The following is a 12730-nucleotide window of genomic DNA, read 5'->3' as shown; positions in this document are numbered from 1 at the left end:
GGCCTGTTCGCTGGGTGTCTGTAAATATAGCGCTTTGCGTTTCGCTCTCTGCAATACGCGTGAACCATTCCTTGTTTTTTTTTTTCTTATTCGAGATGACGTTTCTGTATTTGGAAAGGAAGCGATCGTGACCTTAATTTAGGTACAGCCTCAACATTTGGCATCGTGTGAAAATAGGAAATCTTTGAAAGCAATCTCCGGGGCTGCCGATGGTGGGGCTCGAACTCAGTCGGTCCAATAATAATAATAATAATAATAATAATAATAATAATAATAATAATAATAATAATAATAATAATAATAATAATCATCATCATGATCATAATAATCCGGTTATCAATATCACTGTTTCATATTTCTGTGCTGGACGTTAGTGTGGTGTGTTGTCTTAATATGAAGGGAAGAGTGTTGGGATAAACACAAAGAGCCAGTCCCCGAGCCAGAAGAATTAATCAGACTCGAAGAAAATCCCCGACCCGACTGGGAATCCAACCTGGGATATTTTGAACCGAAGGCCTCAGTGCTGACCATTCAGCCAAGCAGTCTAACAATAATAAGAAGAAGAAGACACAGGAGAAGGAGAAGAAGAAGAAGAAGGAGAAGAAGAAGAAGAAGAAGAATGGCGGTGAACATGGACTGTATTCTAATATCACTACTCTGATCCTCTGACACACATGGCATACATAACGAAACGGATCTCTCCTAGGGACCTATAACTACATTTCCTGATGCAGAAGTGAGTTTTATATATGTGATGGTGTTATCTGCATTACCTGGGCTATAAGTGATGAGATTTCTGTTTCCGTTTCTTTTCTTCTAATCGTTTTGAGTTTTGAGGGACCAACAATTTTTTTAACCTTCCTTTGACATTGATCATACACTTGGAAGATAATAATCTCAAACAAGCTGTGATAATTTCCAAAGCCGCGCTCGTAAAAGAAGAGAATTACATAATGAAACAGCAACACATATTTGGCATTAACTCGTACTAATTAATGTTGGCGGTTTTCATACATACACAATCATGTCCTGCACAATGAATGACACATTATTTTTCCTTTAGCACACAAAGAGCGCTGTTTCTGAATAACAAAATACACACACCGTGCCGTATTTAAGACCATGAGATTATATAACAGAACTTCATGGGTTAAAAATGGAGGCGAAGTTACCCCTGCGTTATTTTGCATAATTAAGCTTAGACACTTTTTCCTAATGCCTTTGCTGGCAGGACCTAGTGTTTACAGTGCACTATGTCTTCTGGTATAGGCTAGAGCAATTTTGTTACTTTCATAGATCTGTCTCTGTCTTATCCTTGGCTTTGACAATATGAAAGTGACTGAGGTATGAGCGATGCTAGTAATGCCAATCATTATGCAGCCTGTCCCTGCTATGAATGGTGTGAAAATGTTACTCATAGGGTCGGTTGGTGAATGCATTTCAGTGGGCTTGATAGACTGATATGTAGTGGCAAATCTGGCTCGGTGAGTAAAGCAACGGGAAACTACCTCACTCCTCATTTCCCTAGTACGCCCCTTCAGTGATGCCTAGGCCATCTATAACAGCTGATGGCAGAGCTGTTGAGGATCCCACCAGCGGCATCGCTGACGGAATGAACATACATACTTTTTCCTAATTGCTGTACGTCACAGATGAAGTGCTGCTGTCATCCTCATAAGCAACTTTGAGAAATCAGTAAGGCATGGCTGCAAACCTGGTCTAGGTAAGGTATAAAATACAACACCCAAAGTCTCATGGCTTTGGTGAATAAAGAATTGAACAAGCAGACGCTGCCGGAGGAACGTGAGAATTTACAAATCACCAGTGGCAGATTGTTGATACAGCACACATCTCTCGGATTACCCGAAAAACCCACGGCTGCCAATGCTGATAGCCAACAACAACATGTTGGGACCACCGAATGTGATTTGCAGAATACTTCTGCAACTACCAAGATGGACTCGAGAAATGAATATAGACGTCATGTATTTCTACTTCAAAGCATGGGAAGAAACACGACTGGATTCGGAACTATTCTCCATCAGATGTTTACCAATCTTTAGGCCTTACACCCATCCCAAAAATTGTAATTTGAATGTGGCAAAAAAAGGTTTTCAAGTGGGAAAGAGCTAAATAAATTTCTTCTTATTCTTCTTACATAAGCTTGATGAGCATAATGGAAGTTCTTTTCCTATTTTGTCCCTCCGGTATCAGAGTCGCCATGTCGTAGATTCTGAAGTACTTTCGGAGGTTCTGTGCCCAGGATGATTTCCACGTATGCCCACATTTGTCCTCTATCAGCAGTCGCATCAGAGAGTATATTTTGTCATTCTGAATTATGTGACCGAAATAATCTGTATTCCTGTGTTTTGCGAGAGTGAAGACTTCACATGATTTCGCAGCAGGACGGAGTACATACTGGTTGGTGCCGTGGTCTACCCATGGGATCTTGTACTTTCTGTGATACATCTAAATTTTGAAGACCTTCAGTCTCCTTATTGACGAAACCCTTTGTGTCCGTCGTTCGACATCATAAAGCAGCAACGAAAACACACAATACGCCAATGTGTTAATATCGGAGGTCATAGATATACACACGAGATTTAACTTCACAAACACACTTCTTGCAACGCAGATTTCAGTTATGATTTTCACATTTGTATCCCATTCTTGTGGTTGCCAGCATTCTACGTACTGGCACATGAAATCTAACACCCTTTCAATGGTGTAAAACTATCTGTCATTTTTATCCATGCCAACTAATGTGATTATTTTTCATCCTAAAACTTGTCATGATATTTATGTAGCGTTACCAATAGTACTTCGTAGTATCTTACATACATATGAATAAAAAGGAACACTTAGGGGTTCACTGTGAGTTATGGGACTACATTCTATGATTCTGGAAAGATTTGGTTGTAAATATTAACCACAGGAATGTTTCGATGAGTTTCATTAGCTTACTCTTTATTCTCTCGGAAACTAAAAGCTCGAGACAGAGACCTAAGGACACTCATGTCATCGAAGAGAACTGTATTCAACTTAATCTGAATTGTGGTATTATGTAGGAGCAGTAACACCTCTTAATCGTAAAAGTATCAGTCACTAATCAGGTTGATATTAAAACACTCATATTCTAGCCTTTTCAAAGATTCTGGGGATAAATATGGAATTTAGGAGGATAAATTGGGGCAATTATTCGTTTATTGGAAGGGGAGTTAGGGATTGGAATAATTTTCCAAGAGAGATGTTCAAAAAATTTTCCAAGTTCTTTGAAGTGATTTAAGAAAAGACCAAGTAAACAACTGATACGAAATCTGCTACCTAGGCGATTGTGCAAAACACAGATCAGTGGGGACTTATTGACAGTGGGCATTATTTGTACATTACATATCTAAGAATGTAATTAATAACATTCATTATCACCTTTTCCGTCACACGAAGGCAAAAAGTAATTTGCAGTAGTCTTACAGGATATTTAAAATTAGAGAATGTATTTATTTGTTTCATTTTACACCTATATCGGAGACCAGTGTGGATGTATTAGAGCTAATTAACGACAAGTGACAGGTAATTGATCAAATCAAACAAATGATGATGAATATGGCTGGGGCACAGTGTGTGCCATGGCATTTTAATCGTTGAAATACTTCACGGCGAAATACCTGGAAAACGCTCTAATGGGAGAAGAAAATACTCTTCAGTTGTACTGGTCAAAACAAATTACGAACAAACAAATATAATATCTCAAGATAGATTTGTTTGGAAAAGATCCATCGTAGGGACGAACGAGCTGTAATAAATCACATAACGATGGTGGTGATGGTGATGATTATGATCAGAGATTAGTCCTGATTACAATAGGCGGACTAGTTGTATTTAAATATAAAATTTCCTAACCTCAGCACAATTTAAAGAAACTAAAATGTAAGGTAATGAAAGTCAAATGGAAAGAAATGACAACAAATTAAGGAATACGCCGTCAAATATCTAAAATTTTAGAGCAAAAGCCATGCCATAAAAATAGAATGATCGTACTCTTGTGCATATTTATTCGTTTAGAAATCAAAGCTAAAAAGTGAAATTATTTCTTCTACAGTGCAATACAGACACAATCTTCTTAATATTTATTTGATGAATTTAACTATGTCTTAGTCGTAGCATACGGACCAGTTCATATTTTTCATATCAATAACTAAGATGAGATTCTCAGCTGAAATGGACGTACAGTGAAACACAACGCCACAACAACGAGTTACGTGGAAAAAAAAGTGATAAATCCGTTTCTATTACCTTCCTTATTTCCCACTAGGTAACCTAGAATTTAAATTTGTGAAATACAGAGGTGGGTGAAGAAGACTTTCATCTTCTACCTAAACTGTTGAGAGTATTGATTTTCTTGCTTGGAATCGTAAATCTGAAGTGAGTGAAACTTTTAAGGAGCGAACTATGCGGACATGAATTTTAATTAGCTAATTAACGTTCACTTTCTTCGTTGTCGTCCGCTTTCGTCACCTAATTCCAACCCCTTCCCTTTCTTCTTACAGTCACCACTAATGCATGTTCAAGTTTATAACCCTTTTCTTACTCCATTATAAAGTCGACATTTTATATACCTTTCAAATAGGATTATACTCGCAATCATCAGTACTTGGAATAGTATTTACCATGTCGTTTATGATTTTAAGTTTTTTACTTCTTTGCGGACTACGAACCTCTTCGGTGCTCATGTATGTTGAAACCATCATTTTGATTTGTTGCTAGCAAAGGGTACCATACTCAAAATCCATTCTAATTGTGTTACCGTATTCTGTGAAGCCTCTATATCCCAGATTTTCCAAATTATTTCACTATTTCAAGTCCAACTTCATCTATTCCTGCCGTTTAATGACATAGCAGTTTTTCTACCATCCTGTTAAATTCTCGAGCATAATTTTATTCCTCTGATTAATCTCATCATTGAACTTAGTTGCTCAGAAATTCAATAGACACACGTTTATTGAAAAGTATCTATTTTGTGTTCACCTGATTTACCCCCCAACACTATTCAGGATCTCAGATTTCCATTTTCTTCACACCGCTCCATTATTCTGTACTTCTCACATTTATTCTGAACTTTCAGTGTTCAGTTCTTACTTTAAACAGGTGCAGTTGTTCTTATCTCCCCCTACTTTCAAAGACATTACCACGTCGTTTATTCTAGGGTTTGGCCTTCCTAAGTGCGAGTTCAAACTGTTGTACCAATCCAGGACAGAATTTTTTGTCCTATGGCGCCTTTGGTGACAGTTCTATATTTCTGTTGGAAATTCTGGGTTCTCCAGCCAATTCTCAACAAAGTAATAAAAAAACGTACTTAGCTTGACCGACTCTGAGGATTCAGAGTGGATCTCCATCCAGCCATTTTACATTTCCTCTGGTTTTATGAAAGCCAGCACTGCACACGTACGGATGTGGACACGGATATCCTCGGTGTCACGATGCTCACTTGAGAGGCATATTTCTTGCACTTTGCTCCAAAACATTTTTCATTCGAAAAAATGCACACGTTTACCTTCGCCGAAAGTAGCACTTCTCGAATCGCAGCCATGGACCCCATTTCACAATACGCGTTCGCCGTTTCTGCATTCCACTCCAGAACAGCTTGACGGATTATTAAAAACAAATCGAATTTAGGTTTCTTATTGCTGGGCAATAAGCCAAAAATAACACTTTTGACGTTAGTTTCTTCATCCGCACACTCTAAATCCGCGCGTGTGCTGTATATCTGTGTGAAATGATTACCAGAACATTTGAAGGTACTGAATAAATGTTTGAAGTAATTTTTAAATTACAGTGGACTGTATTGGCTGGTTCTCTCCCAGGATACATGAAGGTATACAATTACATATTACAAAGAGAATAATACACACTTCTTGTCGTTACCAGGGGGCGTTTGGAAGGCCAATCTGCCAGCACCAGAGAGAAGTCAACAAACCGAAATGAAGTGATGGTATGTACAGGCTAATATAACATTACACAGGTACCACACATGAATGCTTTTGTTGGCAAGACCTGGTGTTTACAATGCACTATGTCTCCTGGTGTGGGCTAGGGACTGAGGTATGAGCGATGCTAGTAATGCCATTCTTTCTGCAGCCAGTCCCTCCTATGAATGGTGTGAAAATCTTGCTCATCGAGTCAGTTGGGCATGCATTTCAGTGGGCTTGGCAGACTGATATGTAATAGCAATTTCTGGCTCAGTGAGGAAAGTAACGGGAAACTACCTCGCTCCTCATTTCCCTAGTACGCTCCTCAGTGATGCCTAGGCCATGTATGACAGCTGATGGCGGAGCTGTTGAGGATCCAGCCAGCCTTAGGGATGAAGACTGAACTTACCACACATGAATATTTTTAAAAGCATTTCACCGGGCGAGTTGGCCGTGCGCGTAGAGGCGCGCGGCTGTGAGCTTGCATCCGGGAGATAGTAGGTTCGAATCCCACTATCGGCAGCCCTGAAGATGGTTTTCCGTGGTTTCCCATTTTCACACCAGACAACTGCTGGGGCTGTACCTTAATTAAGGCCACGGCCGCTTCCTTCCAACTCCTAGGCCTTTCCCATCCCATCGTCGCCATAAGACCTATCTGTGTCGGTGCGACGTAAAGCCCCTAGCAAAAAAGCATTTCACTATCTTTGTCCTTGTCATCACTGAAAATTACAATTCGATTTTCTTCTCCATTGTCGGCCACCACGAAAGAAATTCCGTCAATCGCCTTCAGTGTTTCTTCAATGAGAACCATTCCCGTTTTGTAATTGTTCGGCTCTTGATAGTAATGCGATTGGTTTTACGTCCCACTTGTTAATATGGTTTTCGGAGAGGCCGAGGTACCGGAACTTCGACCCGCAGGGTTTCTTTACAATTCCAGTAAATCAACCTACATGAGGCTGACACTTTCAGCAACTTCATATACAACCGGAGTGAGCCGGAATCGAAACCGCCTACCTGAACTAAGAAGACCACTCCTCTACCTCCTGAGTTACTCATCCCAGCTGTTCGGCTCTTCCATCTTCCCTAGCGCATTACATCCCTGCCGACATAAGTTTCTTGTAATAGACTGTCCAGTCGGCATTTTGGCAACGGAATTGCACGCTGTAAAAATTACAAAAACAATAAAGGTTTAAGGGAAAGCAAAAATAACTTATAAAAACTACTAAGGTAACTTAATGGTTCCAATACACAGAGATGAAGCTAAAAATAAACATTCTTAAATACTGAAACGACTGGACAAAGATTTGAAAACCAATTTCAATTTAGGCTTATACAATTTTAGCTTATAATGAATTATAACCCCTATAAATTATTGAATAATTTAAGTTATATACAGAGTGTTTCACTAGCCTAGTTAAGGTATTTTAGTCTTAGTCTAGTTATAGCATGAATTTCAGTAAAATATATGCGATATAATTTACATTGTTATTTATTCATAGAAAGTATTGTTTCATGAGTTTTGGAGGTCATATAATCGATTTTTTTATTCATTTTATAATTATTTTTCTTTTATAAATAATCTTTCGCTATAACTTAAATTTAACAGTCAAAATGTAATTTTCTATACAAGGATACCTACTCGCAGGCTGTTATTGTGTTGTAAAAAATTTAAAATAGGAAACTTCAGTGGAAAAAAACTACAAAATGAAAATTTGAGTTACCTTTTGTCGCGAATGTCGTACAGAGGCTCGGTGAGAATTTTTGAGACAGTGTTTCTTCTTTCCGCACCTAGCTTGATAGCTGCAGTCGTTTAAGTGCGGCCAGTATCCAGTATTCGGGAGATAGTGGGTTCGAACCCCACGGTCGGCAGCCCTGAAGATGGTTTTCCGCGGTTTCCCATTTTCACGCCAGGCAAATGCTGGGGCTGTACCTTAACTAAGGCCACGGACGTTTCTTTCCCACTCCTGGCCCTCTCCTGTCCCATCGTCGCCATAAGACCTATCTGTGTCAGTGCGACGTAAAGCAACTAACTCTTCTTTTCGTGTCTGTTTTGCCAATTGCGTCCGTTAGTTCACTTCCAGTTGCGCATCGTTCGGAACTCCACACGCCTGAATACTTTCAATGTCAATAATAACTTTATCTCTTCTTGCTTTTAAGAACCCACACATTTGTCCGATTATTGCTTTACACAAATCCAAGTAATAGCGTCGTCTTTCGCACGACGCTTCTTCCTTATATGCGCACCCCTTGAAGTGCGCATTCAAATCGCCCCTAATCGTAGTACGCAGCTCTATGTTACAATTCCAACCTTTTAAAACCCGTGCAATGTGATCACTATTGATGTTAATGTGGTAGTGAGTTGAAACAGGAATAGGAATGTGATGCGAATACATGAAGCATACAGTTGCTGACTCGCGGAGGAATTCCCATCTTGCGTTTTATATTAATAATCTGATATCTAGTGGTACGAGTTGTCTTAGAGAGTATATTTTGGGATTACTGGAAAACCCTTCGCAAGTACCGGTAATGTCCAGAAAAATCAAGTGGTACGGAATAAGCCCGGTACGGAATGTCCGACACATAACTCCATCCCAGGCCTATTGATACACAGATCATAATAATACTGGTTTATTTCTAACAGATTTCCTAAACAAAGGCAGTTAAGATTATTATAAACCTGGCACCCCTATCCTCCTACGTGTAGCAATGAATAACCTTATGCTTGAACTGCAAATTAGCAACTGCTAATCCCTCTTGAACCAATGTCTTATAAACGCTTATTTTGCCTAAAAGTATCAATATCTCAAATTTACCTACCTTCTCATCTCATTCAGTTCCATTTCCAATTCTTGCACTCACGCGAGATAGATTTCGAGATAATACTGCACGTTGCATTTAATCAAATGAACCGCAGTTCGGATAGCGGTCAATGAATGAGGGAGGTTTTAAATGAAGTAATATCCATGTGCTTTGGAATCCACGAAATACCTGTGGGAACGGGAGAGTGACAGTCCCGCTGAATTTACGTGTCATCGTTACCTGGCACAATGAAAGACACGTTAGGTAGTCAACTCAGTACAATTTAATGTGGCCAACGACTCGTATAGTGCAGTGACGTATATGCAGTATAACTCACGTAACCTTATATTTAATGATACATTTTATTTATTTCGACTTTCCCCAACTGGAGGTTGACTCTGAGGACAAAGTATACAAAAAGGCAATATGGATATTAGAAGTAGTTGTGAGTTGGTTGGCACATTTTGTTGCATTAAAAATGTGGGAGATATGGTTCTTCAGGATTTTCTACAGAATATTTCAAGACAGTCACTGCAATTTATTTTATTAATGCCTGTTTGAGGTTAAATGGTTTGCAGAACTGGACGAAAAAGAGACGAATGGTTCCTCTAGTACCAACCATTAGTCCTATGACTTCGATATAATATAACCGGTATTCTTATGTAAGTTCGTTTTTAACGCTTGATAATTTTTTATCTTCCCAAAACTTCTTCATTCCAGACGATCATACAGCCCGTTCTTCTGTCCCCGTATCTGCGAAATTAACCAATGATGGTTAAAATTCCCGACCCTGTCGGGAATCGAACCCGGGGCCCCTGTGACCAAAGGCCAGCACGCTAACCATTTAGCCAAGGAGCCAGACAGGACATGTATCATAAACGTTTTGAAAATCAACAAAAGTGATCACTAAATTTTTGCTCCTAATGCGTTGATGTTTTATTTTATGGCCCATTCCCATTTAGAAGCGATATTACCCGTAGTATTTGATTGTCTTATATACCACTTACGAAGAAGAATCCCGAACTGATCGCGCCCCAAGCAGATGAGAGTCTCCGAGCAGAAAGCATATTTTATTACAAAGCTCCGTGGCAGAACCCAAGAGAAGTTTACCGCCGCTGGTATAACATACTGCTTATGTTTTGATTCTTTAAGTGATAGTTTTCCATATTTGTCGTTTTCATGTACAATCAATAGTTGGATTACGCCATAAGCAACAATTGTCCATAAATGATTCAATGAATTCAAATTAATTGCTGACACAACAGGTGTGCAATATTGATTAAATGATTGACGTAACATTAGTTATCTTTCATTTAAAAAGGTCAAATACATTAAGAGTTACGTAAGGTAAGTCCTAGCAGTGTTAAAGTTATCTTTAATTAAATCGAAACTTATCAAAATAAGAATAAAAATACATTGAATTATATGATTTACCGCCGCTCCAATATGACAGAAGTTTCCTGAGAACACACCTCAGTTTGGGAGTTTGCTGCGACTTCTTGCTGTTTGGATCTAAAAGAAACTTCCCACGCTCAGTCCTTGTCTTTGGGCTCTCCCGGTCGGTAAGAGTTTAACTCACTACAGCATGCACCAAGAAATCAGTCATTGTTTTTCAGTGGATGAGTCAACTACGACGTCACATTCAAGTAAAAGGAAGCGTGGTCAAGTTTTTCATAATGAGGCTCGCAGTACAATTGCAAATATTAAAAAAGTGTACGATTAAGAGGCTAGATAAAAACAGTTTAATATTTAGAATTAGTTATGCACCTGAAACAGCCTCCGTGGCTCAGGCGGTAGCGCGTCGGCCTCTCAACGCTGGGTTTCGTTGTTCAAATCCCGGTCACTCTATGTGATATTTGTGTTGGACAAAGCGGAGGCGGGAGAGGTTTTTCTCCGGGTACTCCGGTTTTCCCTGTCATCTTTAATTCCAACAACACTCTCCACTATCAAAATTTCACCTGTCAGTCATTAATCATTGCCCCAGAGGAGTGCGACTGGCTTCGGCAGCCGGCATAATTCCTATCCTCGCCGCAAGATAATGGCTTCATTCATTTCATCCCTGACCCGGTCACTGACTGGATAACAGGTTGTAGGTTTTCATATGCACCTGACTAAAATGACATTAGTGCTGTGGATTTATTTATTTATTTATTTATTTATTTATTTATTTATTTATTTATTTATTTATTTATTTATTTATTTATTTATTTATTTATTTATTTATTTATTTATTTTTTCTGACCCAAATTGAGTTTGCCTAAGGACGCAGAATAGTGATTGATATTTTTCCCCTTTTATATACCGTAATTTATTTAATAATGTGTCTTCTACCTTGTCTGCCATGGCGTATTCTATATAAATGATTTCGAAGAATAGCTACTGAATATTTAATTTATGTTAGATACAATATTTTATTGTACTCTCTTTTCCAATGTGTAATATCTGCACCATTTAACAAAACATTTAAAAAGAGTTTTTTATTAAGTTCATAATTATCTAAAAAATTAGGATATAGTTGCCTCATAGTATTCATTCTTCTCTTTGTCAACTTGTTGTGCGCCTAAGATCTCGAAACGAATAGCAAGATCGATGATTCCTCCCATCTTCTTTTGTCGACTGACGCCAATAATGTCGGTTCGTTTTGAAGCTTCTATTCCCGGCCAAACAATGGACCCTTCATAGACTTGTAATCCTTTCCTGCGAAGAGCATTGGCCAGCTGCTCACGCATTATGTTATGTCGTCTAATTCGTAATCCCGTTGGAACAATTCCCGAGCACATTCGGGATGTGTGCTGGTGCAGCGTCCAGAAAGAGAACGTACAGGTTAGTTCACAGCATTCTTTTCAAAATATTCCTCCATTTCAGATTTAGAATATCAATCCGTGTGTTAGCATATGTCTTACGAATATAGTTCTATTCCTTTTCCTTTATGAGGATAAGCACACCATGAACCATTCGAAATCGAAGGTTTATGGCGCAGCTCGCCTCCAGCCTGATGACGTCAGTGCGATAAGTAGCTGACCTTATATTCCTATACACCGCTGTTAACGATTTCGTTCTCCTGATCCTGTATCCTTCTTTTCCCTACATGTCCCAGATCGTAAAATCAGGATCAATCCACCCCTTCATATTCCCCTATTCTAGTCACTCGCTTGTTCAACCCTCGCTCGGTCGATCTTACCCGACTACCCGGAACGCCTCAGATGTAGTCTAGAGAGGAATTGGAGACGCCTGCCTACATTTCCGACATTGTTTCTATGGATCTTAAATTCCTGTTTCAGTCCACGAATATATCCATACCGAGCCAGTTGGCCGTGCGGTTAGGGTCACGCAGCTGTAAGCTTGAATTTGGGAGATAGTAGATCCGAACCTCACTGTCGGCAGCTCTGAAGATAGTTTTCCATGGTTTCCTATTTTCACACCAGGCAAATGCTGGAGCTGTACCTTAATTAAGGCCACGGCCGCTTTCTTCGCACTTCTAATCCTTTCTTATCCCATAGTTGCCATAAGATCTATCTTTTTCAGTGCGACGTAAAGCCAAATGTAAAAACAAACACAATGAAACTCCTACATGATCGTAATCTATTTGTTTCATATGAACAGAAAATGTGGCGATTATACTTGTCATATTTTTATAAAGTGTATATCTTGTACTATTATGCCACTACTTGTTAGTTATCTTGTCCATAAATTAACACAAGTATGTCTGATTCTTTGGTATTATGCTGCTGCTCGATGTCACAAGGAAATTCATACAGACCTCGATGGACAGGTATAAACACCGTACGCTTGACTGCCAATACGAAACGCAGGAGGGAAGTTCAGTCTATCGTCAAGCGTTGCGAAGAAAAAACACATTGTGGTTTAATAATGAGCCATCAGAGAGGCCAGTCTTCGACAGTAGAGAGAGAGTTGATGATTTTTTCATTATAAAACAGGAAAATAATTAAGAGAAATTGGCAAAG

Source organism: Anabrus simplex, chromosome 1 (genome assembly GCF_040414725.1).
Source record: "Anabrus simplex isolate iqAnaSimp1 chromosome 1, ASM4041472v1, whole genome shotgun sequence".
In the NCBI taxonomy this organism is placed as follows: Eukaryota; Metazoa; Arthropoda; class Insecta; order Orthoptera; family Tettigoniidae; genus Anabrus; species Anabrus simplex.
This window is presented reverse-complemented; position numbering follows the sequence as displayed.